Raw genomic sequence first — 16431 nt, forward strand, 5'->3', positions numbered from 1 at the left:
GATAGCCGGCTCAAGGGAGTCGAACGGAGCGGTTGGGGCGGACGGCGCGGTGGTCGGGTGAGCGATGGCGCGAGGCGGACAGCGCGGCGGTTGGGCGAGCGGTGATCAGGTGAGCGGCGAGGGGCGGTCGGTGGTGACTAGTCGGGAGAGCAGAAGCAGAAGCAGAAGCAATGGCGCGGAAGAAGAGAAGAAGAAAGAAGAAAGGAAAAAGGAGGAGAGAGAGAGAGAGAGAGAGAGGCTTTGCATGGGGCAGAGGGGGAGAGGACGTGTGGGCAGGGAGGAGGGGACGTTCACGCGTAGGGGAGGAGCTCGGTAGAGAAGAGAGAGAGAGAGAGAGAAAGTCAACGCACTCGATCGCGATCCAACGGCCCACGTTCAAACACGAAGTTAATCTAACAGTCCACAAAAAACTCTAATTATAAATTAGAAAAAGACCGGTAGACACTAAATAAAATACACTAAGAGGGAGGTCTACTAGTCAAAATTCGCACCCGGTCCAAATTTCGCTTTTCGATTATTCCTAACAATATCAATGCTGGCCACAATAATATCGATACCGTCCAATTAAATTTATCCCGGAACTCCGAGAAATTCGACACCAAAGTTCGGGCTCTAAATAATCACCAAATTTGATCGAATGCGATTTAGCGAAATCTCAAATTTAAAATAACCCAAGAGTGATCAGTTCTGGGCGAGATTCAACTATAAGTGCACTGACAAAATACATGTTTTATAAATCTCAAAATGGGTCAAAATTCGGAATGTCACACAAGTTTTATTTCTCAAGGCTTTTCTGGGGAGCCGATCCTGCCTTCAAACATTACAAGCATTGCCTTATATATGCACAAATGATTGCACAAATGATCAATTATTGGTGAAGTTCTAGAAGTCACCAATAATTATCCACGGACTCATCATACATAGACTTTTAGGACTATTGACTCAGATGATTACTAACTTAGATGACTGATTGACTCATTATTGACGGACAGGACTCTAATAGATTACTGACAGGCTCATTACACACATTGACTGGCGTTTTTCCAGTGTGCTACAGTGCTGCTACGGTACTGCTACAGTGATGAACAATACATTGCTACAGTACTTTTGCCACTGTAACTTCTCGACAACAAACCGTTTTGTATTCCTTTAGAGGTCGTACTTGTGAATGGGCTCTATCGTCATCGAAATTATCTGAACTGTTTTCATGCTTTTGTCATCTATATTTTTTAAGGAGTTTTTCAACTTCTGCGATCTTTAGAGTCACTTCCTCATGAAGTTCCAAGGACTTTTGTCTTTTTATGGAGATTCATTGGAAGTGGCTAGAACGTCTGCAGACTCGAGGCAACATCAGCGGAATATGATGGAATACCTGACTAGGAAAAGTTCCTTAATTGCAGTGATAGACTATTTTTGTCAAGACCTACACTGAGTGCAAGTTATAACTTAATGCAATCATATGGGTTTTGCGATAATGGTCCTTCCCAGGATCCTATAATTGAGGGGCTTGGGATGAGGACAAGACAACAACATCCATATTAGCTTGCATATCTGTGCCACAATATTGTCCAAGCGCTACATCAATAAATGTTTGATACTTGTGATCAGCAGGAAAATCCCAAGATCCGCTACTAGAACCTATTGGCCATACTTCTGGTGGTATCACTTGGTTGTATTGGTAAAAAAGTCTCTAGAGCTCTCTATATTCCTGAGGAAGTGCTGAGATTTTGCAGGGGAGAGTTTTAAAAAACTTTTCTGGAATTGGTTGAGGCTTGTATGTGGTTACTTCTACTCAACCAGCGTTATGTTCACATCTCCATTTGGACGAACAAACAACCATGACCTGTGAAATAGGATTGTCGTATGTAGTTCTGGATTGGGTCAACAGGGTCTAAGTTGTTCCTGAAACATACATTTCTACGCTCCCAATGGTTTGAACCAATTAAGCATATCACCCAAATGCTTAAATTTTTCCTCTCCCTGGAGAATTCTGCCAATAATGGAAATGATTTTGGTTGTTGAAAATTCAATGGCTATGGTATAAAGATTGAATAAATACCAATAAAACCACTTGAATTCTTCTAGAAACTCATCTTTAGGATTGAAGGAGATGTGATGGATGAAAGAATATTCTGGATATAATCCATTAAGTCTGAGACTTAATCCTTTAAAAATCAGCAATTGATATATATATATATATATATATATATATATATTTGATAACCGAGGTGTCCCCGCGGCCGGCGAGCTAGGGCTCAAACCGGCAGTGATGCCCGACTAGTCCTCGAGGGGGGCTAGCGCAGCATCCCACCGCCACGACCCCCCACTTAAATCACTAATGGGCGAGTTTGAACCCAGGACCTCTCGTGAAAGGATATTTCTATATTTGTGATGTCAAATTTTCAAAAAGGGTGTTGTTTGGATATACATAGGAATTTCCAGCGGGTATTGTCTGCTAAGCCAAGGAGATTTCATCTTGATGGGTTTAAATCCACTGAATGGATTTCACGACACATACATATTTATTGATGTGATTTGTGCAGCAAATTCTGTTGGTAGTAACAGACAATCAACAAGCACATTCTTCTTTCCTAAAATATGCCCGGTTTCAAAGGAGTACTTTGAAAACCATTCCACCCGTACGAGGAGTTGAGGATGAGGAATTTACTTTTGTTTGAACTTCAACATTTGGAAGAAAGAGGATATATCCAGTTCTACTAGAAAATGATGTTCAAGAAAATGAAATTCAAACTTTTTGATGCCATACCTTACCGCCAAGATTTCCTTGAAAGTAGAATGATAATGAATTTTGCTTTAAGTAAATCTTCTACTTTTGTGTCCACAAATTTTACGCTTCCCATTAATTTCTTCAAAAAGAACAGCAGCCTAATATTTATCACTAGCATCTGTCTGTAGAACTTTTTTCCCCGTAGAAGGGATTTGTAAGGGAGGAAGATGCAGCAAGACTTCTTTAAGGTGTCTAACTGATTTAGTCTGCTGAGGCCCCATGGGGGAAGCATCCGTTTTTAGTATCTACTGCAGTAGACTCACCAATTAAGTGATTTTGGGAAAAAAAGTCTCTGAGATAATTGACTATCCCATGAAACTGCTAAACCTGACTGAGAAAAAAATTTCATCTGGAAATTTCTGCAACTCTTCAGTAATATGAGGACCAGGATAATATGACCTATCCTTAAGATGCATTTCGAGAAATTCTATTTCTCATTGGGCAATAATCATCTTTTTCTGGGATAACATAATGCCATATTTCTGGACCAATTCAGCAAATTGACCTAAAAGTTTACAATAAGAATCCTCATCAAAGCTATAGAAGAGGATATCATCAATGTAAATTTGGGCATTAGCTAAAATAGGCTGGAAGATTATGCAAATAGCATTCTGGAACAATGAAGGAGCTATTTTAAGACCAAAGGGGAGCACCATCCGCTGAAAGTGTTGATTGGGGATGCAAAATCTAATTTTGTGTCTGTCTTCTAGATGAATTCCCAATTGCCAAAATCCAGTTTTAAGGTCAAATTTGGCATAGAACTTAGCTTGAGTTAGACTAGAGAATGGCGAATTCCGATGAGATAATGGAAATTTATTATCCTGGAGGAACTAATTAAGAGATTGGTAATTAATAACCACCTTATTTTTCCATTCTGTTCAGAACGCTTATTCATGTAGAATGCTTCACAAGACCACTAAAAGTCAGACAGCTTGATTAATCCTTGGTGGAGTAAGTCTGACCATTCCTTTTGTTCTAAGATCAATTGGTCTGGATTCATCCCTGAATGAGTTTCTTTGGTGGGATTGATATCTTCATTTTTCTTAAGAGGCGGATGGATGAAAAAGTCAGGATTTTTCCACAAAGGGTTTAGACATTTAACCACAAACTCTGATTGAGATTCTGCACATGCAACAAGAAGGGTTTGCATGATAGGGTCTAGTATATTCATTTGTATGGCAAATTTGGAATAGAACTTAGCTTGAGTCAGACTAGAGAATAACGAATTCCGATGAGATAGTGGAAATTTATTATCCTGGAGGAACTGATTAAGAGATTGGTAACTAATAACCACCTCATTTTTTCCATTCTGTTCAGAACGCTTATTCATGTAAAATGCTTCACAAGACCACTGAGAGTCAGACAGCTCGATTAATCCTTGGTGGAGTAAGTCTGACCATTCCTTTTGTTGTAAGATCAATTGGTCTGGATTCATTCCTGAATGAGTTGCTTTGGTGGGATTGATATCTTCATTTTTCTTAAGAGGCAGATGGATGAAAAGTCAAGATTTTTCTACAAAGGGTTTAGACATTTAACCACAAACTCTGATTGAGATTTTGCACATGCAACAAGAAGGGTTTGCATGATAGGGTCTAGTATATTCATTTGTATGGCAAAAAAACGTTGGATATCCACAAACTCTTTGAATTTCCCTTTAAACCGAAGTCCATTAGACAAGATTCCAAGTTTGGGAATCTAGGTCAGAATGTCTCATCCAATGATAATATCTTTATCTTTTGAACTAGATCCAAGGATTTTAGTAGTGAAAGAACATTGTGAGAAAAACTGAAGAACAATGGGTTTGCTTTGGACTCTTGTGGCAAAAGTATCTCCAGAATCAGAATTAAAATACTGGGTGTATGAAGTCAAGTATTCTTCTGGAAGAATTTTGGTGAAAAGAATCGAAGCGCTGGCTCCGGTATCTATAAGGGCTATAAGAGAAATAGGTTTAGCATATTTGGAAAGATAAATTTTGATGGGAATATATGGAAGAGTGGAAGGGGTGTATGTACATAGATCTTGAATTGTGGGAGGTTTTGGATTTTCGGAGGAAAAAGAGTAAACTCCTCTTTTCTATTTCTTCATATGAGTCTTCAGTGTCATTGGACTGAGACCATGTCTGGATAGCACATACAATGAACTTGGTGGGTTCATCTTTTAAAGAGAAGACGGATTCAACATCATCATCCTGAAGAGAAATTCCAGTTTCTTTCTCAATCTTTTGGATTGAATGAGAACTTCTCCTTTGAGCCTTCAGACAATTCTTTGCAAAGTGGCCTCTTTTGTTACAAATGTAACATTTGTTAGATTTCTTACATCTTCCAAACTGGTCGCGTTTGGATCATTTTCTTCTCAAGAAACGTTATTTACATTTTCTTCCTTGACCGAGGGAGAATCGTTTGAAGTGATTTTTCTTTTTGCATTGATCTCCGCAAAAAGGGTCATCACATGATTTTTTCTTCGGACACTTGATTCTTAACTTTAGCCTTCGACAAGCTCTATCAAGCTCTTTAATGCTCTTCAGATAACTTATGAATGCCTTTCGGTGGATGTAGAGGTCATCAAGAGCTAAATGTATTTCTTGCTGCAGTTCTCCCATTGGGACATCATCAATTCTTCGTTGCTTATTTTGAAGAGATCTTTCTACAACTTGACCAATTTCCTTTGGAACAAATGACAGAATTACTTGCTTCAGGTTTGGATCAACTCCAAGGGCGTAAAATAATTTAAGCATCTCATAGAAATGCTTATTCAAATATTTTTGGCATAAGGAGAAGCATTTTCTGTCAGAAAATTCTCTCCTTTTTAGTTCCAGAAGGTCTTCTGGTTTGCCCACGAAAAACTGGTGAATGACAAGGATTACATAATGAAAATCCATTTGGAGTAAGAACCTAATTTGATCCTGATCAGATATAGTCTTCCACCAATCTTTAAGGCTACCAGTAAATTCGCTGACGAACTCAATCTGTATATCATACCGACTTTCAATAGTAAAGGCTTTAGTGCTGAGCCAAGCATGGAACTCCTATAATCTTTCTGGCTATTTAGTGTATGGAATATCATCTAGAGTGAAATAGTATGTGAAGGTCGAAGATCCAGAACGAGAATTCTGATTATAGATGCTTACTATTTCTAGCTTAGATGAATTTGATTACATATCAGCCTCAAGGGGATCGGCCATAAGAATAGTTGGTTTGTTGAAAATTGGTGTCTCATAAGGTTAGGTTTCTTATGAAGAGAAAGAGACAGAGTCTGAGGCTGATTCAGAGCTGGAGGAATCATTTTGCTTGATAGAGTTAATTGCAGCAATAATTGGCAACTTTTGTTGACTTTGGTCTCTTAGAAAAGCTTCCAAGGGATTTGAAACCATATTGGACGAAGGAGATTATTGGAAAGGATCAGGAATATCTAGTTTTTTTTTCTTGTTTTTCTTTCTTTTGTTTTTCCATTTCACGGATACGATTTCGAAGCGTAACAATATCACTTCATTCTTCTTTTGGGGCTTCTGTAATGATTGAGGCAACCGAAATGACTTTTGGAGGAGAGATTTCCATCCGAGTTGGATGCCAAGATTGAGAAAATGGATCCAGCGTAGGAATAAATTTTCGTTCTTGAAAAAGTTTAATTTGCCTACGTAACTTTTCCATTTCAGCAATCTAATCTTTCAAATAATGATGGGAAATATATTTACCCGATTCCACCTGTTGCAGCTTCTTTTGGAATGTCTCAAGCAATTTATTTGTGATCAAAGCTGTTTGATCAACCTTCTGATTGACATGATCAAGGCGGGCTTGGACAATTAAAAGTTTTGTGTCAATTGTCTTGAGAATATTATTTTGTGCCAGAGCATTTTCTGATTGCCAATTCATAACAGCTTCAGTAGCAGTAACTTTCTTTTGTCTCCCATCATCATCGACACCCGTGGGATTTGGGATTTTAGGCATGTGTCGAAACCGATGGTGAACGTCTGTAAATTCTTCTAATGTTGGAAAAGGAGCACTATAATTAGGCCTTTCCAAGGGTGCAAAGTCCGAGGGTTGAAACATACAGATGGCTAAGAGTACTGGTAGTGGTTCTGGCTTCGAAACACATGAGAACTGGGGTGCTTTGGGTAATTGCAAAGGATACGGATATTTTTTAACCCATTTTTGGATGGGTTTATTAAAGGGGGAAACAAACGACTTTTGTGGTGGAGTTTTTTTGGGTGGTGACTATGGTGGTGAATGAGGTTCACAAGGTTCAGGAACTAGAGGAGGAGTTTGTGGCCGAGGCGGTTCATATGAAATCATAAACTAGTATCTTCCTCCATCCTCACCAAGTGGTCCTAAGGTAAGATCTCCATCAAGATATCTCTGATAGAGGCTATCTTTGAACCGCTTTTGTTTCCTTTTATACGATCTATCGTCTTCATCATCATCTAGAAGGCTTGTACAAAGGGAACATTGACAATCAAGATCCCAAAAAGCAGTGCCCTATTCGAGGATTCCTGTAATAATGAATAGATTATCCCTCTTGATCAAAAGACTCGATCGTTTTTTTCGGATCTGAGTCACCTTCTTCAATAGGAACATCAACACGACAGGGTTGTATCATAAAAATAGTAGTAAAAATAGAAGAAGAGGTTTCTTCCTTTTCCTCACTAAATTTAATAACAGCTGTTCCATCTTTCTTTTTTGTAAATTGGGATTCCATGGACTGGATAGGCCTGGGTGGAGCTTCTCATAGATGGTTACCCAAGTATTAGGGGGTAACTTAACTAATTGATTCCGAAGAATTTGTCTTGGTACTTGGACACGGGAAGTTTGATCATTATCTACTGAGATGAAGAGAGCATCCTCAATGCAGGAAAATTAAGATCAATAGCATGATTCTGGACCCGATATACCATTTGGTAGTGTAAAGTAGCAACTATAGAATCATGAGTTTGAGGAGCTCTTGTGAGCTGTAGTTAAACTTTAAGAGCAAAAAAGAGACTTGGGTCCGTAAGGACCATGTTAAAATTTGGAAACAGCATAACAAACACTGTTTCGACATTAAGAGTGGTTTAGATTGTACCAAAACAAGCATGTTGGTAATCTTAAAATCGAGTATCCAGAAGGACCATACGAGCAACAACAAGCCATCCTTTTCTACCATGGAAAGATAGAGCAAGATGGATAGCACCAAGTTGAAGATGCGTATACTCTTGTTGTACCCATTGTTGTTGGAAATTCAATGGCTGCGGTATAAAAATTGAACAAATACCAATAAAAACACTAGAATTCTTCTGGGAACTTGTCTTCAGGATTGAGGGAGATGGGATGGATGAAAGGATATAATAAAACTGGATCAAGCATTTACTGCCGTTGTGTCTTTGAAATGGAAATTTATCTTTTGATTTTGGTTTGAGCTTAATGAATGTAAATGGGTTTGTGAAAAATTTTGGGAAAGACTTGTGAGAAGTCCTTGACTTTGAATATGATTACATTGATTTGTGAAATGGTTTATGAAATGGATTCTAAACTGGTTTGGGAAACATATTGCGGTATATAAAACGATTTCTGAATTTGGCTTTGTGGAGGATATTGTTGTGGGTAAGTATTGATGCTCAATATCTGAGTGAACCCATTGAGGAGTTGTGGGTATACTCAGTGTCTCAGTGAATCCATAGAGGGGTTGAGGGTATGCACACACTAGTCTAGGATATCATTGTTGGCCGAGCCACCGGCAATATAGATGGAGACCTAGCCCTAGAGAGGGGGACTTGGTCGTCTTGTCATAGGGCGTTATCCATGTTCAAAATTAGAATTCTGAGCACGAGATTGGCCAATGGAATGGACCATTGGCGTGTGTTTTCGATGAGATTGACCAATGGACCGAATCATTGATTTTTGTTTCGATATTATTGATTTAAATGAGTAGTTCTATTGTGAAAATGTTATGTTAAAGTAATATATAGCGTATTTTGACCTTATCGTTTGTTATATGTTGGAGTCGGGTTAAATGAGCTATGGTTTGGTTTTGTAACAGTGGATGTTCGATCTACTTACAAGAAATGTATTACTCACTGAACCGTGGTAACTCATTCATTTCATCTTACTTGTTTTTCAGGTTCTTCAACAAGCCGCGAGTAGGGCATGAACGTTTCGGTATCGGAAATGACTTTTTGATAATGGAGACTTTTTAGCATGAGTTGTGTAAAGCCATGGAGCTTTTTGAGTTAGTTTTTGTTGGAGATGTGTATATATGGTTTATGGTGAACTCTGATATTATAACCAAACAACCTTATATATATATATGGATGTATATATTTTGATATCGGGTTGAGTTTTTGTTATGTTAAGACTACGTACTTTGGTGAAAGGACGACCGTGTCATGCCCTTGTTCTTGTTGAGTTAGGGGTGTGACAGTGTTCGCCCACAAGTTGCAGGGATTGAAATCGCATCTCTTTTGATTTCTACTTTGTAAAGCCTCCTCTCCATTTTCGCTCCTTAAGAACTTGGAAGGAATGTAAGATAGCTGCGAAAGTCAACTCCTTCTGAAACGAACATCTACATCCTTAATAGGGAAAAAAGGTAGGACACGATTAATTCATATATCGGCGAAAATAAATATAGTTTTGAGTGGTGTATATCCTGGGAAGATAAAAATTTATGCATTTTAGTCCATTGGCTTGCTGTTACCGGTAAAAATATTTTTTTCTCAAAAAATTAAATATATTTAAAAGCTATATATGTGCTGATTTTTTTCTAACATCCTCCTGATGATAAATTATTGTATATAAGTATAATATATATACTAAACTGAATTTTGGCACTAAAACAATGATGGGTTACATGTAGATCTAGATCCATAAGATCTGAGAGCCCGATTGAACTTAATGACAGTATTAGCTACCCGAAATACATGCTCGTTGCTGGTCGATGCTGCTTTCATTTATCGTCCTTGCAATTATTTATTCAAGAGATGATGTTTGTATTTGTTTGTGGAATTTGTGGTTCATCTTTATTATTTCGTACATAATGGCTCCAACTTTTCCAATCCTAATAAAATTATCTGGGCCCCATTCCTCCATTATTTGTGTCCATCTTCCAACTTTTCCAAACCCTAATAAAAGTGAGGGGGAGCTAGCAACGATACACTCAGTACAGTACTGGGTCGTAATCGTCAAGGGGGCAAGATTTAGAAAGAGTCGGTCAAGCCAAGACCAGGAAAACGATCTGTTTGTGCAGAAATGATTAGAATTCATCTAACCGAGTGTAGAAAATTAGGGGTCTCTAATCATTACTAGTACTTATTATTTTCCTTAAAAGAAAATACTAGGTTTTTTTATTGATCGAAAAAGAACATACTAGATTATCTCACCTTTTATCTGCATAAAACATCACAGGGTCAAGTGTCATGCTGTCATGTGAATTTTCTCGACATATTCAATATTGGAGCGATCACAGGTAAAATTTATATGTAATCAATAAGTCTTTCTTCTTCCTCTAACTTTAACCTCGATCCTACAATCCTTAGGTCAATCTCGTAACTTTCTTATATCATTGTGCATCTTGGCCAACGAGATTCGAACCAATGGGGGTAGTAATTTCGTCTATCAATACATGGTTCATACTTTTACCTTTTCTTTAATTCATTTATTGTTTCATACGCAGTTATAAGAGAAATGCTTACATAACTGTGTAACAGTGTAACGGTCATACTTCAGCCGCAAATGTTATGGATGAAAAAGAAAAGATAGAAGTCAAATGTGGGCCCTCTGATTTTGTGGCTAGCACTTCACCGTTACATTGTTGCATGGTCATGCTAGCAGTGCTTCGGTTTTCAAATCCAACATTTCAAGCGTTTTTTTAATATTTGAAATTTAATAGATCTTTTCTAATGACATCCCTACTCGTAATTATTTATTTTTCGGTATTCAATTTTCTTCAAGTTTATCATTTGTAGTATTAACTATTAAGGAATTTCACTTAATGGGATTTAAAGGAATCCATATATGTGAGATTTTTCATTCCAAATTTTTTAAAGAAAGCCGGATACACAATCTAATAGGTTTCCTTGGAAAAATTAAAAGTGGGTAAGTCACTTTATACACACTGACTCTGGCTCTCCCAAGTATTTTAGCAGGGAACAATTTCAACTGGGCATTATTGTATCTGCACTGGAACTTGCAGTCATCATCAGGAGGGACGACGATGCCGCCTCAGGATTCATGGTGTGGAGACGCGAGGCCGAGCTGGTCCGTCCGGCGAAGCCCACGTCCCACGAGCACAAGAGGCTGTCGGATATCGACGACCAAGAAGGCCTCCGGTTCCAGATCCCCGTGATCCAGTTCTATCTAGGTGGCGGCACCGGGAGGGACCCGAGGATGGCCATCCGGGAGGGGCTCACCAAGGCGCTGGTGTTCTACTACCGCTTCATGGGCCGCCTGAGGGAGTGGCCGGGCCAGAAGCTGGTGGTGGACTGCAACAAGGGGGGTGGTGTTACTTTAATTAGTTATCTAATGAGCCTATAATAAGCTCTCCATATACTCTTTTATATATCATCAAATATAAAGAAATTCTTCTCTTTTGCTTTAGTTTTAACTTGGTATCCAAGCCTCATTTCCTGAGGCAACTTAGTGCACCGGGTGCACTTCGCACCCGGTGCACATCACGCACCCCAGAAATTTCCCCAATCCTATTTTTCCACTTTATCATTCTCAATGCAAAATAAATCCATCACTGCTCGACAGTGTACATCCGAGTATCTTATTTCCGTCTGAGTAAGCACCATGGTGGTTGTGTTTCGACGATCATCCCGACCGCATCGCCTGTTGAGCCTTTTTCATAGAGATGGCTTTCTTTCAATACCAGCCACAAAGGCCGCATCCTAGTAACTATATTAATTCTTAGCAGAATATAGTTAGCGATTAATTTTCAAACTCAAGTTGATTTGAATATCTAGAGATATTAGAATCTTTATTTGATTTTGCATATCGCTCGAGATTATGCATATATCTTTTTCGATATTGCATATCATAGACTGATTTAGATTTGATATTATGTTTACCTTGTTACCTTAATTAGTTATCTAATAAGCCTATTCTCCATGTACTCTTTTATATATCATCAAATATACAAAAATTCTTCTCTTCTACTTTAGGTTTAACTCACACGATGAGCGATGCCGCGGGGCTGGTCCAGTTCATGAAGGCCGTGGGGGAGATGGCGAGAGGCGGCGATCCCCCCACCAATCTTCCCGTGTGGCAAAGGGAGCGCCTGGATGCCCGAGACCCGCCCCGAATCACGTGCACCCACCGTGAATATGATCTCTGAAGGCACCCTCATCCCGCTCGATGACTTGGACCACCGGTCCTTCTTCTTCGGCCCCGCCCAAATGTCCGCCCTCCGCAACGGGTTGCCTCCCCACCAGCGTGCAAGCTCCACATTCGAGATCCTAACCGCTTGCCTCTGGCGATGCCGCACTGTCGCGCTCCAACCCGACCCTGAGGACAAGGTGCCTGTGCTATGCATCGTCAATGCCTGGACCAAGTTCGACCCTCCCCTGCCGGCCAGGTACTACGGGAACGTGGTCGCATTTTCCACGGTGGTGACGAGCGCAGGCAAGCTGTGCTAGAAATAGCTGGGGTATGCGCTGGAGTTGGTGAAGAAGGCCAAGGCGGAAGTGACGGAGGAGTACATGAGGTCGGTGGCGCATCTCATGGTGATAAGGGGAAGGCCCCACTACACGGAGGTGCGGTCCTTTGTGGTGTCGGACACGACCAAGGCCGGGTTCGGGGATGTAGACTTCGGGCAGGGGAAGGCGGTGTATGGGGGCCCGGCCGAGGGGTTATCGCAGGCCAGCTTCTGCATCCTTTTCAGGAACCGGCAAGGCGAGACCGGCACTGTCGTCCCGGTGCGCTTGCCTGACCCAGCCATGCAGAGATTTGTGCAGCAGTTGGAGGCCTCGTTGAAGGATCCACCGGCTACCACTACCACCATCAAGAAGTCACCCTTCGTTGGTTCTTCCCTTCGAATCGTGTCCGCCCGCGCAATTTCAATTTCACAACGTATGATGAAGTCTACTATCTTATTAAACGAGAAACCAAGGCTTTTCTATCCATCTAGTACTATATTACGTTATGGCGGGACTCCCAAAGCATATTGTTGACATCTAAATTTTGGCAACGCAATTAATCATTCGTTGTATAGAAAAATTATGAGTCTATCTCGACCCCTATGTAAAAATATTATTAAACGGCATTTACTTATTACGAGCATTTTCATTGTATAGTGATTAGCCCACATGAATTGCATTCTAATTGGACTGATGTAGGGAGGTTCTAAGCTTAATTAAATTTACTAGCCTAAGCACGCAGGGTTCAGAAAATTAGGCCAGGCACCTGTAGAAGACATGCGGTTGTACAATGGCTCATTTATTCTCATTGATTGTAGAAGACGCCTGTAATAGATGGAATGAGGTGTGGTAAATATGTGGTTATAATTCTGTCCCGCTTAGTTGATTGTGCCGATGTCTCGTTAATTAAGATAGATACTCACTTGTGTATATTGGCAAGCTACTATATGGTATTTGCACATCATATGATTCATACGTTCATCTGCATGTATTTGAGTGTCAAACTAAATATTAGTTCTTTTTTTTTTGTAAGAAAATTCAAAATTAGTTCATGGCATCAACTTTTATTCATTTCACACATAAATATAGTCATTTATGTGATGCGTATATGACATTGTCTTAAATGAATTTCAATAATATGTTAGTTTCACTATTGACAATGATATGTGATATTATTTATTGATTGTTACTATGTTGATGTGTTCCCGGATCGAGTGGCGAGTATATCTCCTACTTTAGACTTAGAACTTCCATTTACACAACTTAGCTAACTCCAAAATATCTTACAGATTTATTGAGTTCGAAGTTCATGGACATTTAGATTAGGGCTTCCCAAGATCTCTTGAACGACTGGATCAGAGCTTTTGTCTATACCACTATGTCGAATCACTCGTCTCTTGTCCCCATCCGGTGTTATAGATATACTAAGTGTATGGGGGTTAGATTAGGGTTATTTGAGGTTCGTTTGGGCCTTTGTGGCCCGTGCGAGGCCGCCAAACTATTATTAGGTCCATCGGCATCAAATGTCAATGATGTCCAGAAAATCTGTGGACAAATGAGTCTAGGTAATTAAAAAATGCCAAATATGGGCTATTATGAAAAAGGCCCAACGTAAATTGACTTGTAAAACGGCCAAGAAAAACAATTCAATTGCAAATGTCACTTTCACAGCAGAACCATTCCCGCCTCTGAATCATTCGTCGAAATGATTCTTTTTTATTTTGTTGAACGATTCTCAAGCATTTGATGGCGTTTGTAACCGCCCAAAATTTCTATTCTGAAATAGTAAAAGAATAGAAATGCGTTTGGTAACAGATAAAATTTCTTTTTATTAATAATATTTTAATAACATTTTAAATATTTTAATATTTCTTTCTTTTCTTTTTTTCTTCTCCTCCTTCTTGGCCAAGGCCGGTAAAATATTTTTTAATTAATAATACTTTTATTAAAAATAATTTTTTTATTTTTTTTTTGCAATGACCGGTAACAAATTTTCTTATAAATAATTTTTTTATTAATAATTTTTTTTAAAAATATTTTATTAAAAAATATTTTTATTGAAAATATTTTTTTCTTTTTTTTTCACCATGGCCTGGTCGCTGGCCATGGCCGGTAAATATTTCTTTTATAAATAATTTTTTATTAATAATATTTTAATAAAAAATATTTTTATTGAAATTATTTTTTTATTTTTTTGCCATGGCCGTCAGTGCATGGCCGGTAAAATATTTTTTTATAAATAATTTTTTTATTAATAATATTTGGGAAAATTTCAATTAAGGACCCCAAGTGGGGTCAAATTCTCAAAAGAGGACCCAAAGTGAACATAGTGCCAAATAAAGGCATGAAGTGCTCAATCAGTCTCAAATAAGGGCCTGGGTCGCCGGCCGGCCGGCGAGAAAGTTACTATTCCGACACCGGAACAGTAAAATTTTTATTTTTTTTTATTTTTTCCTTTTCTTGTTTTTTTCTTTTCCTTTTCCTTTTCTTTTTTTTTCTTCTCTTCCTCCGCCGGCCATACAGGGGCGGCGGCAGGTCGCCGCCTCGGCGAGGCCGCCCTCGCCCTGCGTCGGGTGAGGGCCGCTCTCGCTCGCGTCGGGCGAGGGCCGCCCTCGCTCCGGGCCGGGCGAGGTCGGCTCGCCGGGCTGGTGAGGTCGAGCCTCGCCGGATTTGGCGAGGCTCGGCCCGCCGGCCACCGGCGAGGCTCGACCTCGCCGAAGAACGGCGAGGTCGAGCCTCGCTGTTCGCGAGGGCTCGGCCTCGCGACGGCGGGCGAGGCCGGCTCGCCCGCAACGGCAAGGCGGCTCGCTCGACGCCGCCGGCAAGGTCGAGCCCTCGCCGGCGGGCGAGGCCGGCCTCGTCCGACGCCGCGGCGAGGGCGACTCGCCTGAGGCCGGCGACCTCGCGCCCGGCCGGCCGACGGAGGAAGAGAAGAAAAAAAAAAGAAAAGGAAAAGAAAAAACCGAAAAAGAAAAACAGAAAGGAAAAAATAAAATTTTACTATTCCGGTGCCGAATAGTAACATTCGCCGCACGGCTGGCATTTTGCCTACGGCGACCCAGGCCCTTATTTGAGACTTTTTGGGCACTTCGGGTCCTTATTTGAAACTGATTGGGTACTTCAGGCCCTTATATAACACTATATTCACTTTGAGCCCTCTTTCGAGAATTTGACCCCACTTGGGGTCCTTAATTGAAATTTTCCCATAATATTTTAATAAAAAATATTTTTATTGAAAATATTTTTTTTATTTTTTTCGCCATGGCCTGGTCGCTGGCCATGGCTGGTAAATTTTTTTTTATTAATAATATTTTTTTTATTTTTTTCGCCATGGCATGGTCGCTAGCCATGGCCGGTAAATTTTTTTATTAATAAATTTTTTATTAATAATATTTTTTTATTAAAATATTTTAATCTCGCATATACGGCGAGGGTGGCCCTCGCACCTGACATTAGAAGCTATATTAAAAACCAAGAAAAAAAAGAAGGAAAAAAAAACTGATTCTCATTTTTGTTTTTTTTTGGTAAGGGATTCTCATTTTTGTTCCCAAAAGTAAGAAGCTACTTTTTTTTTATTTATAATTCTGCCTCCAAAATCGATTCGGGCACAAATTTGCAAGAATTTGTGCCCGTAATCAAAAAATTAAACAAACGGAATTCTATTCCCAAACCGATTCTCGGGAACAAAAGAAATTAATCAAACACTATTTGGCAAGTTGCCATGCGCAGCCTTACCGAATTCTAATGTTCGGCAGTAGCCACCCTTCCCACTTGATAAAGGGAAGGTGGGGAGTTTGACGCCTCACCTTCTCAGGGGGCTAAGGGTGAGGACGTTTAATTTCAAATATGAGTTTCGACTTTCACGGCGGGAGAAGAACACTAGAAGTGCCAAAACTTGTGTACGGCGCTCACTTTAGTGCCAAAAGTTTGTTTCGGATCACTTAAGTGCCAAAATCTGAGAAAAACGATCACTTAAGTGCCAACGGCGAGAAATTCCGGCCAAATTAATACGTGGCTTTTTTAATTAAAATTTTAATCTACG

The 16431-nt window shown here is 39.8% G+C and overlaps 1 pseudogene; it reads left to right on the forward strand.

The window, feature by feature from the left end:
- Positions 1-12923, forward strand: part of LOC115690173 (benzyl alcohol O-benzoyltransferase-like) — a 72368-nt pseudogene extending 59445 nt beyond the window's left edge.
- The last annotated feature ends 3508 nt before the right edge of the window (positions 12924-16431 follow it).

This window comes from Syzygium oleosum, unplaced genomic scaffold, assembly GCF_021117445.2.
Source record: "Syzygium oleosum isolate NSW1041296 unplaced genomic scaffold, Sole_v2.1 Sole_v2.30, whole genome shotgun sequence".
Lineage (NCBI taxonomy): Eukaryota > Viridiplantae > Streptophyta > Magnoliopsida > Myrtales > Myrtaceae > Syzygium > Syzygium oleosum.